Genomic DNA, 15,730 nt, shown 5'->3' with positions numbered 1-15,730 from the left:
TGCAGGAGGATGTTGAAATAAACGATTTTGAAGGAAATGATGAAAAGTGAATGCGATGCCACAAGAACAACAGGCCTAAGGGAATATGCTTTTCACCTTCAGAGACAAGACTGCAAACCTAGCAGAGTGGAGAGCTTAACATATCCTGGTTTTCCTGCTGCAAGTGGGGTTGAAAAGCACGCGCAGTGGATTGAAAATCACAACTATCCTGCCAAGCGCAGCAGGCTAGCGTTTCCTGGAATCTGGTCTTATTTGGAGCCATACAAGCTGCTGCTTTCTGAAAGGAGGAAACTGAAAACAACAACAAAAGCAGAATTTCTCTTTTATTCCCGACTGGAAGAAAGAAAATCAGGACCATGAGCTATCCACCGCTGATGTCACGTTTGTCTTTATACGTGACGATTCCATTCACCACACCTCTTCTCCGTTGTGTGGAAGCTCCATCTTACCTCGTCTGCTTCCACCAAGCCAACTCCATGCCTTTTATTCAGGCAAAGGCCTATGTTTACTCAATTATTAGGAATTAAAGAGGTTTAGAACTGTGAGAACATTTTTATTGGGTCAGTTTTTTATTTTAATTAATTTTTTAAGCGTGTTTCTCTTGAGACTTTGTTTTTAATGTTGTGCCTGTACCTCCGTTTCCCCCCAGGCCTGTTACTTATATTGTACGTGATCCTATAGCATGGCGATTTTTAGTAACACCTCTGCCAGGTTACTGTTTCTTGTTGTAAATTAGCATTTCCTTGGTTACTAAAATCATTCTTTCTTTTGTTTTCTGGCCACTTGTATATCTCTCTTTATATCCCTGTTGTTGTGACACGCGTGTCATAACTTTCACCCATTTTTCTCTTGGCTTATTTGTCTTTTTCTAATGTGTATGAGGTTTTAAAAAATATATTCTCAACATGTTAACATATCTTACAACTGCTGCCTCTTTCCACGCCTGCTTGCTTTCACGTCGCGTGGTGCTGGGGTTATTGGGATCTGGCCAAGGGGATATTGAAGTGGGGACATATTTCGTTTGGATTTAGTGGGATGTGTTTATGTGGTTTGCAGTCACTTCCACATAGTACAGTAAAGTTATTGTGGGACATCCTCGTGTAGGAGTGGCTTTCAGGAATACTTCTGTTTGTTGTGTCGACTGACCTACTATTGTGACACAGAGGTTTGAGGCCAGAGGTCGTACCGCGATACGAATGTGTTCTAGTCTCCCAGCGCTAGAAGTATGTAAGAGAGGAGAAATAAACTTTGAAATTCACAGAGCCAGAACCTAGTCTGTGGAAAATCCTTCCAATGACCGGACAGGTAAATTATAAACGGAGGATTGGGTTCTCATTTACGCCTGGAAGTTCTTATTTGTCATAATAAATCACTAGGTCAATACACAGTCAATCACTACAAGAACTTGGATGACAAATTGGTTTATGAGTTTCTCCAGTTTAAAGAGTAGTCACTGCAGAAGAAAATTTTAAGTGTTTTGAAACTTTACTGTTCATATATTAAAGAAAGTGTATAGAGCTTTATCTAAATTTGTCATAAATTTTACTAATTTGTGACATTATCAATATCAAATTGTAAAACAAACTTTTCTAAACTGTTAATAATAAAGAAAAATTTCAATCACCCATGCTAAAGACTGAATTATCTTTTCGCTCCCTAAAAGGAAATTACATTATTTTCATATTACAAATGAAGAGGTAATCAAAAAGTATGTATCCAAAAAGTATCAGAAAATATATTATACGGCTATATCAGGCAGTTAATAAAAATATTGTTTTTTTTCTGTATTTTATGATGTCTATGTATTTGCATTTTTCTTAAATTTGTAATTTTTGTGGGATTTTTACTCTAAATATTTACTTTTATAACTAATTTTTATTTATAAATGTTATTCTTTTGCTTAAAAGGGACACATCTCCCGCCACCCCCAGCCCAGGTGAACTTCAAGTGCCACACAACCTAGACCTGCCCTTGGTAATATTTTCAAAAGCTTGTAATAAAAATAAGAAGTCTCTTCTCCTATTTTTCCTTTCTTCTCAATCCCCAGATTTACCCATATTTTACTTATTCTGTTTCTTTAGCTGTGATTCTATTGGCAATTTTCATATTCCTAAATAATATATTAAATTGCTACTTCTTGATTTATTCAATTTTATGTATTATCTAATGGTTTCTTCCTTGACAGATTGAAATGTACTTCTCTTTACCTTACTTTTACTTCTCCTCTTTCACCTTCAGAGTACACTTTTATCACTATTTTTAGTCAAATAACCAGTATTTATGTCATAAGTCTACAAACACATACATTGCAAAGCCAAGACGTATACCATAATTACAGTTTCTTTATAGGACAACCTTGTGTTTTTGTTGAAGTTTCAAGCTGCCTCTTCCCTTGTATAATATGCTATCCTATGTTTTCCCCAAGGCTCCACCTGGTTGTATATTTTTAGATTTCCCCTTCTTCCTGGTGGCCTTCCCTTTAGAGCCCTCTACCCTGCTCCAGTCTGAGTTATTGCTTCCTTGGGCCGCTTTATAGTTCGTGTCAGCACTTCCCGTCCACACTCCTCTTACTGGATGCACTTCTCCTGGGTCTCTCTCTAATTTTACTCCCTAGCTTTGCCTGAGTCCATCCTCTAGTAGCTGGGAAGTACGCTTTGTTTGTAGAAAATAATGGCTTTATTTTATACTTACAGGTTTCTCTGGGTGTTTAATTGTAGTTAGAAATAATTTTCTCTCTGTATTTTGGAAATATTTCTCCATTTTCTTCTAGATCCAGACAACCTGAGAAGTCTGATGTTATTTGATACTTGTGATCTGTTCTTTCTTTAAACTTTTAGGCCTCTCCTTGTTATACCTGGCGTTGTGAAATTTCGTGATGATTTGGAATTGCATGATGAGGATATGTTATCACTGTTATGTTAGCTACTCACTGGATTCTTCCCATCTGGACATTCATGCTCTTCATTTCTGGATCTTTCTCTCTTTTATTTTCCACTCTATTTTCTCTGTTCTCTCATTCCGAAACTCACCTTCATCAGATATTGGAACTCCTGCATTCGTTCTATGTGTCTCTTAGCTTCTCTCTAATACTTTCCATTTCTTCTTCTTTCAACTTTAGTTTTCAGGGGATTTCCTAGATCTTATCTTCAAAACCTTTCACTGAAGGTTTTATTTTGATGACTGTATTTTTAATTTCTAAGAACTCTTTATTGTTCTATTATTGTTTCTTTCTCTGGCTTCCTGTTCTTATATATGGGTATAATATCTTCTAGTATCTCTTTGAGGATAGAAGAAAGATTTAAAAAATATTTCTTCTAATGTATGAATTATCTCCTTTTTGACAGGTTTATTTTTCCTCTTGGCTTATTGGAATTTCTTTCATGTTGGATCATTTCCTAAAATGTCTGACGTTCCTTGTTTTGTTGTTTGTTTCTAAGAGGAACCCACACAATGTTGAGTGGAAGCTCTGGTGGCCTGGACCTGACTTGTTGGCTAGTGGGCTTCACTTTCAGACAACAGAGCAGAGCATTGGACATTTCATTTGGGGCCTCTCAGAGGGCAGTATGTAGGGTTTTCCTCCTAGGCTGCCCAGTGTCTCTGAAGAAGAAACTGCTGACTTTCTGCCTGCAGGTTGGATTCCAGAGTATACTATGAGTAAGGGAAGAACTCTGGGGGTCCATCCAGCCACACGCTATGCAGACTTTGAACCAATCTCCATGTTTTCGGTATCACATCTCACCCTGCCATTGGCCATACTCAGCACCCCCGAGTCCTAAGCCTCTTCAGGTTGTTGAAGCAAGTTAGCTCCCTTCTCTTCCCCATCCACCTGTGGATTTTGGCTTCAAATTATTCCACTCTGCTAAATCAGTTACCAGTCATCCACTTGCTGTGTTTCTCCCCAAAATGGATAGAAATTTCTCATCCATTGGTATCTCTTCTTCCATTCTCTTTGCCCTTGTGGGTTTATATATGGAGCCTTGAGAAGGAGGAGAGATAAAATGGTCAATCTAGCATCTATAACTGAAAGGTTGTTATCTTTTAACTTTGTTATGGTGATTTATGGCATAGAATTAAAAAAACTTTTTTGATGTAGTTAAACTTGTCAATTTAATGTAAAAAATTTCCTCCCAAGACTTAACAACTATCCCAACAATATTTACTGATAGTCTTTCCTTTCCCCACTGATTTTAAATATTGATTTTATTGTATACTAAAGTCTCATATGTACATGGATCGCCCCCTCAACTTTCTATTTTATTATTTTTCTGTACTAACACCATAATAATTATTCTATCTTCATAATATGTTTTTCTGTCTGGTAAGGCATGTCTCCTCTTTGTTCTTCTTTTACAGAATTATCTTTAGTATTCTTGAAGTTTCTTCTTACATATAAATTTTAGAATTTGAAGTTTCTCAAATTGCACAGAAATTTTGTTGACATTTTGATTATGATTCCTTTAATTGATGTATTACATTATGGAGAATGGAGTGTTTTCCTGAATCAACATAGTACATCTGTCCCTTTATTCAGATCTTCTTTCACGTCCTTCAGTAATATGTTATCATTTCCTTCATAGACTTCATATATTTATAATCGTTTCATCAGGTGGAACTATCTAATCCCTCACTCCAATTTTGTAACAACTCTTTTGACTTTGAAGATAGTCTATGGGATGGAACCACTTGCCATTTTGGGGGGCCATGTTTTATGCTGTTGACTGGTGGAATGTATACTGTAGATGGAGAAACTTTAGGCTTGAGGTTGAAAAATTGCCAAAGACAACACAGCCAGGAAGGACCACAGGTAGGATTTAAACTCAAGCCTGCTAGATTCTGTGTCTGTGAATCAAAAGACTTTACTGCCTCCAGATTTAATTCAAATTGTGAGTATGAGACATCAGCTTCAGGAAGAGATTGAGTCCAGAACCCAGTGTTACACAGCCCACGTCACCTGAATAGTCATAGCTGATACACCAGCTTTCATGGGATCCTGTGTGGTTTGGACCCAACAAGTGCAGGTCATGTCATTGCCTTTTAGTAATAACTTAGAGCAGCTTGCACTCAGTTCCCCTGGTTACCTGAGATATAGGACCCAATAGGATCCACAGAGGATAGGATTTTTCCCAAATACTAAGTATTCCCAGGTATTTGGCTTCTTCCTTGAACTTGAGGACTGTCAGGGCCAGTAACCAATTCTTCGGTATTCAGCTTTCATCAGTAACTGCATGTCCCTCCCATGCTCTTCCCATGTGCAGGGCTGACATCCATCTGACATGGAAGGCACAGTGTCTAGGCCCCTATACTTCAGGGCCTACAAAAATGTTTTAACTTTTATTTCTTTTAAAATCAGAAGACAAAAGTGGATATAATGATAATGAATATATAATAATGAATCCAGTCTGGATCATATTTGTCTTTATATCAACATGGTCACAAATAGAACTTTTAATATTTTTGGAGGAAGACACCTACAAAGGCAAAGGTGCCTGGGGCCCACAAAAGTCATACTGTGGCCCTGCCAGTGTGTATTAGTTATTTTTTGTTGTGTAACAAGTTACCCCCAAATTTAGCAGCTTTAAATGGCCAGCATTTGTTATCTCATGCAGTTTCTGGAGGTCAGGAATCTGGGCGTGGCTTAGCTGGGTTGTTCTGACTCCAGGTTTCTCTTAAGACTGCCATCATCTGAAGGCTTGACTATAGGAAGAGCTTCTCAGCTCACTCCTGCAGTTGTTGGCAGGTCTCTATCCCACATGGGCTATTGGCCAAATACTTCAGTCTCTGACCACTCTGCCTCTTCATAAGCTGCCTGAGTGTCTTCACGAAGTGGCAGGTAGCTTCCCCCAGAGTGTGTGATCCAAGAGAGAGAGACCATGATGAAAGCCACAGTCTGTTTGGTTTTTTGCTTGCTTCTTGTTCTTTTTGCTTAACCCAGCAGAGCATATTTCTCACATATGCTAAATATCTACTGTAGGTGGGCAAGAAGGTTCTGCTCATCACCATTACTTAGAGCCCCAGATTGATGGAAGTTCCATCTTGACACACGCTTTCAGAATTGCAGAGCTGGGAAGAAGAAAATAGGTTGAACCACATGCTGGCTTTTAAAAAATATTATTATTTTATGATTTGAAATAATTATAAACTCAGAGGAAGTTGCCAAAAAGTACTGAATTTTGAATTTTCCCTTTAGAAAGCAAGCGCATACAGTTCCAAGGATTCTACTCTTTTTTTCTGAAGGTACAGGTTCTAATCGGAAAAGAACAGGAAGATTGACTCATAAACATTAAAACAGAAACTCTACTTAACAGTAATTGTGTAACACGTATGTAAATGCACTAAAAAGGGCTGGCCAGACACACACTATTGACTCAAGATCCCCTCTGGGAGTTGATGTGTGTTGAGGGGGTGATACGAGTAAAGAGGAACTTTAAGGTTTTACTCTGCATAAGTCTGTGTGGTTTGAGTCTTTCATGAGAGTGTGTTCACGTTTTTAAGAAAAAAATACAATAGTCAGTAAAATTTTAATTTTTTCTCTGTACTCTAGTCCTCTTTTTTAATCAATCATGCAGATAGAGTCATACCCATTAAAACATTTCTCAGGTCCATTCTCACTCCCTCCCACATTAAAAAAAAAAATCAGTAATGATCCAGTTTCTGGAAGACTCCAATCAGAAGTCTGGCGGAGCTTGAGGAGCCCTCGGTCCCTACACCTTCACTATTATTGCGTCTCCAGGTGTCCAGGCTTGGTGTTCACTCAAGACAACTGGTGCATGACCCAAATTCTAGGCCTCCCCCAGCTTCAGGGATCCTTTGTTGCCCAGACCCCCTTGACTGTGTGGTTCTGAGAAGTCAAGGAATCATTTCTAGGGTCACCCTACTCTCAGCACAGATCTCTTTAATTAACTACTAGGCAGAGCCAGTTGGGAGTTAGGGGAAATCTAGGTAAATTCCACTACATCTCCTTCAATAGCACAAAGGCTATCCTGTGTCTACTCTGGGGTCCTCAGCATTCTATTCTTTGGTTCCCAGATGCCCCTTCCAAATATAACGGAGGTGAGGTGGAGAGTGGGAGTGAGGCCAATCCCAAATATGACATCGAATGCACCGTTTATTGAACTGCAGATGAGAGGAAGACATACACACCACACATACACCACGCACACAAATACATACAACACACACACACAGAGTAAGTTACCAATTTATATTCCAGAATCCTAGCAGAAAGGAAGTGGCCAGACAGGACAAGAGCAGATACAGTCAATCTTAGTGCAGCTTCCCCTAATCCTGGAAATCCTCTAAGGGTGGTGTGAAGCGACCAGAGACACTGACAACCCACGTGTGGTCTGGGGCAATTTGAGAAGTCTAATTGTGTGCTTCACTGCTGACCTTTTCCCATTACTCTTCAGGAAGAATTTGCCCAAATTCACTGGTTACTGCTTCTATTTAAGGAAATGCTTTAAAACATTGGGTTTTCCTATGTCTTAAACCAAGCTGAGCATCTGGAAGGACTCTTTTTCACTTGGGGAAAAAAGCAGTCTGTGCTGGGGTGTTCTGAATCAGCAGCTGCCTCCAGCTTCCCAGGGCTTCCCGGAAAGCCCATTTCTCTACATTTGCCCTTTTCGTATCCAGTGTTTATTAGTGCCTTTCCTCTCATTTTGTCATCATCAGTCTTATCAGAGGTTTATATAAGTTATTTGTCTTGTCCAAGAATCAGCTTTTCTATATTGCCTTTCTTGTTCATTTTATTAGTTGTTATTTATATCATTTTCTTCCTTCTATTTTCTTTGAATTCATCCTACCCCTTTTCTTTTTTGAAACTTCAGCTGAATGCTTAGCTCATTTATGTTCAATATGTCTTATATTTTAATAAATGCATTTTAAGGCTATACATTTCCCCCAAATTTGTCTGTAGCTGCATCCCCCAAGTTGTGATTGGCAGCACATTGAATATTTTTCAGTACTGTTTCATATCGTGTATTTTATTTCCTTTGAATCCACAAGTTAATCAGAAGTAAATTTTTTATTTCTAACTGTTGGTTTCTTTATCTTTCTATTGTTGATTTCTAATTTATTTTTGTATTGAGATTAGGGAACATGATAGATGTGATTTTGACTCTGCAAGTAACTGATATTTCCTTATTGCCTAGTCATAGTAAATTTTTTAATATGTTTTAGGATGCATGTATCCTCTAAGTGTGCATGTGTATGACTATTCTATATCCTTCCTAATATTTGGTAAGCTTGAAAAAAAAATATCCCAGAGATAGATATGTTTAAAATCTCTCACATTAGCATTATGGATTTGTCAATTTCTCTTTGTAATTCTTCAATTTTTTTCTTTATATTATTATACTGTATATAAATTGGAAGTGACTGGGTGAGTTTGATTAGAGAAAGAGTTTAAATAAATCGAGGAAGTTGTCCCAGGATCCAGCTCTGGGCATTCCAACACTTAGAGGTCAAACAGAAGAAGAGGGGCCAGCAAAGGAGACTGAGCAAGAGTTGCCAGTTAGACAGAGGAACCAGAGAACATGATGTCTCAGAAACCGAGAGAGGTAATGTGGCCAACTAAGTCTATCGCTGTTGAGAGATCAGAAAAATGACCCTTGCTATTGTCACCATAGATGTCTTTGCTAATGCTGACCAAAGTCTGATTAATTTGGGTTCTGGAGAGACTAGGACATAAGGAAACAAAGATAGCTAATATACACAACTCTTTCAGCATATTTTATTGTCAAGTGGACGACTGATATGGATTAGTGGCTGGAAGGGGATTGTGAAATCAAGGGAGGTTCATTCTCCATCTCTCTCTTTTTTTCCTTCTTTCCTTCCTTCTTCTTTCCCTCCCTTCCTTCCTTCCTTTTTTCTTTCAAGTTATGAGGCTGTTTCAATGTTTATAGGCCAGAGGGACTAATCCAATAAAGAGGCAGAAACTGAGTACAGGAGATAAGGAGGGGATAATTGCAGAAGTTAAGTCCTTGGGTAGAAGAGAGGAGATGAAAGCCAGGGCCCAAGCAAAGAGGCCGAGCTTTGACAGAAGCTGGGTTATATCATGCACCTTGTAAGAGGGAAAGCACAATGTGTAGGCGTGGATACTAGGTTGGTCTATCTGGTGACAGAAAATTGAGGGAGCTACTCTATGATTGTTTATATTTCTGCCATTAAATGTGAGAAAAGTTCATTAGCTGGCAGTGATGGGGGAGTAGAGTGAATGAGGTTGGAGGAGAAAGAGAAGCTGTAAAATGTGATATAGTATTTGGAAAGGGAGGGAAGTAAACACACCAGGGAGATATGGTCAAATTGTTGAGGAATATTGAGAACCTGTTTGAAATTTATGGTCATAGAATTAAAGTGAAACTAGTCAATGTTCAGCTGCTTTGGTGTAGGCATGAAGTAGTTGGATTGTCTGGGCTTAATGAGGGATGGCATTTTGATGGGCAGGTGGGACGCAAGGATAAAAAAAAATCCAGGGAGTCAAAGGTAAGGAAGTGATTATCCTGACATGGAATCCAGCTGGTTAAGGAGGAAAGTGAAGCCGTAAGTAGATGGATGGTGAAAGTATGTCAAGGGTCAATGGATTGGAGGTTTTAACAAGGTCAAAGTGATGCTTAAACAGGAGTAATAGAGCAGGTGAGCTATAGGTATGGGAGGTAGTTGTCAAAGAGTGGGATACTTGGAATTATTATTTTGGAGGTGATGCAGATGTTAGTGATGACAAGCTCAAGGGTATGATTGTGGTAAAGAGCGACTATGGAGAGGTGGAAGAAAATGTCACAGGAGATGCACCAGTTATTAAGCCGTTGACTCTTAGCTCCAAACTCACCTTCTATGCTTTCCCTTGTGATGCTAGGGCTGGGACGTTGCAAGTCATTTTTGCTTTGCCAAATGGCTTCCTCTTACACTCTGCCAATAGGGGAGTCTAGAGTGGGACTGCAAGGCTGGAGGAGGAAGAAGGGGCTTGCTCCTTCCTGTCTGTTTCCTGTTTCTATCAATATTACCCCAGCAATGTTTCTTCACTCAGGCAGCAGTTCCTTCCCATGCCACAGCAGAGTCCAGTTTGAGTTTTTCCAACACTTGCAGAGCCAGCTTATCAAGCTCATCTCAGAGACACCAGCACCAGCTGAGCAGCACTGCTCTTCAGAGGTGTGTCTTTCAGCTCTGCAGGTCCTCCTCTTAGTCTCTAATTTTTAATAATCCTAGCTTCCTCCCTTTCCTCTGCCCAGCCCTAGGGATGGTAGCTGCCTTCTGTGGTTGCTGTCTCTGTGATACCTTAGTGTTCTTTTTTTACCTTCTCAGTTACCTTGTTAAGAATTTGATACCTAGCTAACAATTCTTCATATTAAATTCTCTCTGTTCAAATAACTGGCATGGTTCCTGTTGCCTGACTGGACTCTGATTGACAGAGGATGTGAGGATGTCAAGAAACAGAACACTTGGATGTTGAAGTCAACATGAATGATGATAGGAACAAGGGCGAAGAGTAAGGCGGTGATGCAGAGGTGACAGTTATCATGAATGCGAGGGACTGAATGCTGCAAGAAGGAGGACATTAGGTGCTAAAGTCTGATGGGTTGCACATACTTAAATATTTAACTTGTGATCTTCCTATCTACTATTTAGGCTCAAAAGTGACTGCACTTAAAATCCACCAAGTTCTTTTCACAGGTGCTCTTCAATGACATCTTTTCCTTCCGTCTGGTAAAAATTACAAATTAACATCAACTCTCCAGGTCAGCATTTCTCAAAGTATAGTCGGAGGATTATCTGCATCAAATCTACTAGAATGCTTGTTAAATGTGCATATTCCTGGCCTACACAGTAGATAGGCAGACCCAGAACTGAGGGGTTTCCCAAGTGGCATGATTTTAGTGTGAAAACAAGGACAGTCCTGGGCAAATTGGGATGGTTGGTCACCTTAATGCCACAGTTACTAAATCCAAATCTTAAGGGTAGGACAGATATCTGCATTTTGGACAAGCACCTCAGGTGCTTCTTAGGCATACTAACATGATACTACTCACATGATACATACATGATACATACTAACACGATACTCCAGGTATCCCTGGGCTTGACAGTCTGTGTGGACCTCATTTCTTCTGGGCTGCATGCTACCTCCATATTAGGAGTCATTCCCTGGCCAAGGTGGAGTGTCTCACTTGCTTATCATGGAACGTTGTGGAAATCCTAGCAATCTCTCCTGCTGCTGACAAGGAGATCTTGTGCATAAAAAGTGATTGATACTTCCTTTGCTCTCTTCCCTTGGTCCTTAGAACAAGATGCACCACCAATGCTTTTCATGGTAGTGTGGGCTAGCCAAGTGTAGTAGTAGACGCCTTTTTTCCCCCAGAGAATCACTGGCACACATCCAGTGTATCAGTCAGCTTGGGTTGCCATAAGAAAATACCATAGACTACATGGTTTAAACAACAGAAACTTATTTTCTCACAGTTCTAGAGGTTGGCAAGTCCAACATCAAGGTGCCAGCTGATCCAGTTTCTTGTGAGAGCTCCCTTCCTGGCTTGTAGACAGCCACCTTCTCCCTGTGGGCTCACATGGCAGAGAGAGAGCGGAGAGAGATAGAGAAACAGAGAGAGAGGAGAGAGAGAGAAAGAGAGACAGAGAGAGAGATCTTCCTCTTATAATGTCATAGTCGTATTGGATTATGGCCCCGCTCTTATGACTTCATTCAACCTTAATTACCTCCTAAAGACCTGATGGCCAGATACAGTCACATTGGGGGTCAGCACTTCAACATATGGATTTTGGAGGGGGGGCACAGTTCAGTCCATAGTATCCAACAAAAAAAATACCAGTTTGTAGCTGCCCCACACGACGCTGCCATGATGAAAAAATATAAAGTGCTGGCTCGTTAATCCCCATGAGACATGCTAAACTTTTCCTCCTTTTTTAACAATCACATCTGTTGATCATTATCTGACATTCTGAATAATGTGCTTGTGCCAGATGTTCTAGTCATCAAGAAGAGGGAGAGGCACAAAGACAGAAAGGACTGGAGAGGAATTTTGCTCTTTACCAGAACCTAAAGCTAAAGTGAGGAAATTTAGGACATTCAAACATTTTTAATGACTCTTTTACTCTTATTCAATATTGTACTGGGAGATCTGGCCACTGCAATAAGGCAAGAAAAGAAATAAAATGCTTATCGATTAGAAAGGAGGCAATAAAACCTTTTCTATTTGCAGGTGCCAAGATTATCCATTTAGAAAATCTCTGGGAATTTCCCCCAAAACTTCTAGGACCAGTAAGCAAGTTAAGCATGGTCACAGGGTAAAAGAACAACAATCAAAAATCAATTGCATTTCTGGGGCTGGCCTGGTTCCATAGTGGTTAAGTTTGCACCCTCTGCTTCGGTGGCCTGGAGTTCACAGGTTTGGATCCTGGGTGTGGACCTAGCACTGCTTGTCAAGCTACCCTGTGGCGGCATCCCACATAAAGTAGAGGAAGATTGGTAACAGATGTTAACTCAGGGCCAATCTTCCTCACCAAAAAAAAAAAAATTGTATTTCTATATAGTAACAGTGAACATACAGAAGCTGAAATTGAAAACCGTTTACAATATCATTCTAAAAATACTATTTATAATTGCTTCAAAGAAAATAAATACTTCAGTATACACTTAAAAACATATACAGGATTGATATGCTGAAACTTACAAAATGCTGATGGAGGAAATCAAAGAAGACATAAATCAATGGGGATATATAACTTGATCATTGACTGGAAGAATAAATACAATAAAGATATCAATTCTCCCCCAATTAATCTATAGGCTTAATGCATTTCCTATCAAAATTCTACCAAGGTTTTACATAAGATACAGGCAAGCTTATTCTTAAATTTATGTGGAAAGGCACACATGCTAGAGTAGCTACCACAATCTTGACAAAGATGAATACAGCGGGAGGAATCACTCTATCTGATAGTAAGGCCTTTACTATGCAGCTACAGTAATGAAGATGGTGTGATATTGGTGGAGACAGATCAGTGGAACAGAATAGAGAACCCAGAAGTACACCCACAAAAACATGCTCAACTGACTTTTGACAAAGGCACGAAAGGAGGGATAGCCTTTTCATCAAGCGGTGCTTAAGTAATTGCATATATGGGGAAAAAATGAAACTTGACTTATATCTCACATTTTATACCAAGATGAACACAAAATGGATCACAGATTTAAATGTAAAATTATGAACCTTCCAGAAAAAAAGTGACAAACTGAATCTCATCAAAACTAAAGACATTCGGGCCAGCCCTGTGGCTGAGTGGTTAAGTTTGTGAGCTCCGCTTTGGTGGCCTGGGGTTCATTGGTTCAGATCCTGGGCGTGGAGCTACGCAGCGCTCATCAAGCCATGCTGTGGTGGCATCCCACATAGAAGAACTAGAATGACCTACAACTAGGCTATACAACTACGTACTGGGGGTTTGGGGAGAAAAAAAGGAAAGAGGAAGATTGGCAACAGATGTTAGCTCAGGGCCAATCTTCTTCACCAAAACAAAACAAAACTAAATTAAACTAAAAACTTTTGTTCTGTGAAATCGCATGTGAAGAGGATGAAAAGACAAACTCAAGACTAGCAGGAAACATTTGCTAACCACATATCTGACAAAGAACTAGTATCTGGAACATAAAAATAATTCCCAAAACTCAACAGTAAAAAAAGAAACAATCCAATTAGAAAATGGGCAAAAGATACAAATAGACATTTTATCAAAGAGGGTATAAAGAAGACAAATAAGCACATGAAAAGATGTTCAACATCATTAGCCATCAGGGAAATGCAAATTAAAACCACACTGAGATAGCACTACACCTGTCAGAATGGTCAAAATGAAAAAATGCTGACAATACCAAATGTAGCAGAGGATGAATTTGGAGCAGGATATGGGATCCTGGAGAAGAGACTGGATCGCTCACACACTGCTGGTGGGAATATGAAATAGTACAGCCCATCTGGAAAAGTTTGGCAGTTTCATATGAAACTAAACGTGCAACTGCCATTCCACCCAGCAAGTGCACTCTTGGGCATTTATTCCAGAGAAATGAAAACTATATTCGTACAAATGTTCACAGCAGGGGCCGGCCCTGTGGCCGAGTGGTTAAGTTTGCGTGCTCTGCTTCGGCAGCCCAGGGTTTTGCCAGTTTGAATCCTGGGTGCGGACATGGCACCAGTCGACAGGCCACGCTGAGGCGGTGTCCCACATAGCACAACTAGAAGGACCCACAACTAAAAATACACAACTATGTACTGGGGGGTCTTTGGGAAAAAAAGGAAAAATAAAATCTTAAAAAATATATATATGCTTTGGGGGCCGGCTCCGTGGCCGAGTGGTTAAGTTCACGCTCCGCTGTGGCGGCCCAGCGTTTGGATCCTGGGCGTGGACATGGCACCGCATGTCAGGCCATGTTGAGGCGGCATCCCACATCCCACAACTAGAAGAACCTGCAACTAGGATATACAGCTATGCACTGGGGATGGTGGGGGGGCGGTTTGGGAAATAAAGCAGAAAGAAAAAAAAAAAAAGAGATTGGCAACAGTTGTTAGCCCAGGTGCCAATCTTTAAAAAAAGAAAAAAAAAAAAAATATATATGCTTTAAAAAAATGTTCACAGCAGCCTTATCTGTGATACCCACAAACTAGAATCAGCCCAGATGTCCTTCCACGGGTGAATGGTTCAAACCTGTGGTACATACATACCATGGACTGCTACTGAGCAATAAAAAGGAACAGACTATTTGATAGCTATAATTACTTGGATGAATCCCAGAGAACTATGCTGAGTTTAAAAAGACAATTCCAAAAGGTTACATACTGTTCTCTAAAAGGTATGTAACACTTTTGAAATTATAAAATTTTAGAAACAGAGAACAGATTAGTGGTTACCGGGGATAAAGAAGGCGAGTGGATAGGTAGGAGGGAGGTGGGTGTCGTTATAAAAGGGCAACAGGAGGGATGCTTGTGATGTTAGAAATGGTCAGTATCTTGACTGCGGTGGTGCATGCACAAATCTACATGTGATAAAACTGTATAGAACTAAATACACACACGCACACATGCGCAAGTCAAACTGGGGAAATCTGAATTGGATTGGTGAACTGTATCAATGTCAGGGTGGTGGATGGGACAATGTACTACAGTTTCCCAAAATGTTACTGTTGCGGGAAACTGGGCAAAATGTACAGAGAATTTCTCTGTGTTATTTCTTACAACTTCATGTGAATCTACGATGATCTCAATAAATATTTCAAATAAAAATGACACAGAAGTGTGTTTCAACACTATTCCTGTCCACGGAAAGGACAAAAGAAGAAACAATCTACGTAAACATGGGCTATTTGCCACAGGACCACCTGCTATGTCGTTTATTTGCAGCTTCAATGTCCGGGGGCAGTGTCCAAAGCTTAGAGATCTACAATGACTATCAAATGCCGGCTGGAATATGAAACAACAAGGCTGCACAACAGTTGTGTTGCTGGAGGGAATGGAGATCAAGATGCTGAAGCAGGAGCTGCTAGCACAAAAGTTTTTGCTCACCTCCAAGGTTTCAGTGAAAAGATTTCATGGGGATTAAAGACACTCAAACACTTCCAAGCAGTTGCTTTACTCAGAAGTTAATAAACTTTGGAAACTGCTGATGTTAGCGTGTGACTTTTGCCTAACGTCTTTCGATAGTTTAGTTTGCTTTTTTTTTTTTTAAAGGGAGGAGT

General features: G+C 39.9%; 1 long non-coding RNA gene across 3 annotated transcripts in view; it reads left to right on the top strand.

Annotated features, from left to right (window-relative positions):
- The window catches only part of LOC106783052 (uncharacterized), a 38,729-nt gene extending 37,104 nt beyond the window's left edge, over nt 1-1,625 (top strand). The window contains exon 4 of one of the 3 annotated variants that reach the window (XR_011437855.1): nt 103-1,625. This is a non-coding gene — a long non-coding RNA (uncharacterized lncRNA). The remainder of the gene's footprint in view (nt 1-102) is intronic. The other 2 variants (XR_001380546.3, XR_011437854.1) reach the window with 2 other exon arrangements.
- The last annotated feature ends 14,105 nt before the right edge of the window (nt 1,626-15,730 follow it).

This window comes from Equus caballus, chromosome 4 (assembly GCF_041296265.1).
Source record: "Equus caballus isolate H_3958 breed thoroughbred chromosome 4, TB-T2T, whole genome shotgun sequence".
NCBI classification, from domain to species: domain Eukaryota; kingdom Metazoa; phylum Chordata; class Mammalia; order Perissodactyla; family Equidae; genus Equus; species Equus caballus.
The sequence above is the reverse complement of the archived record's forward strand: the minus strand, read 5'-3'. Positions and strand labels throughout refer to the sequence as shown.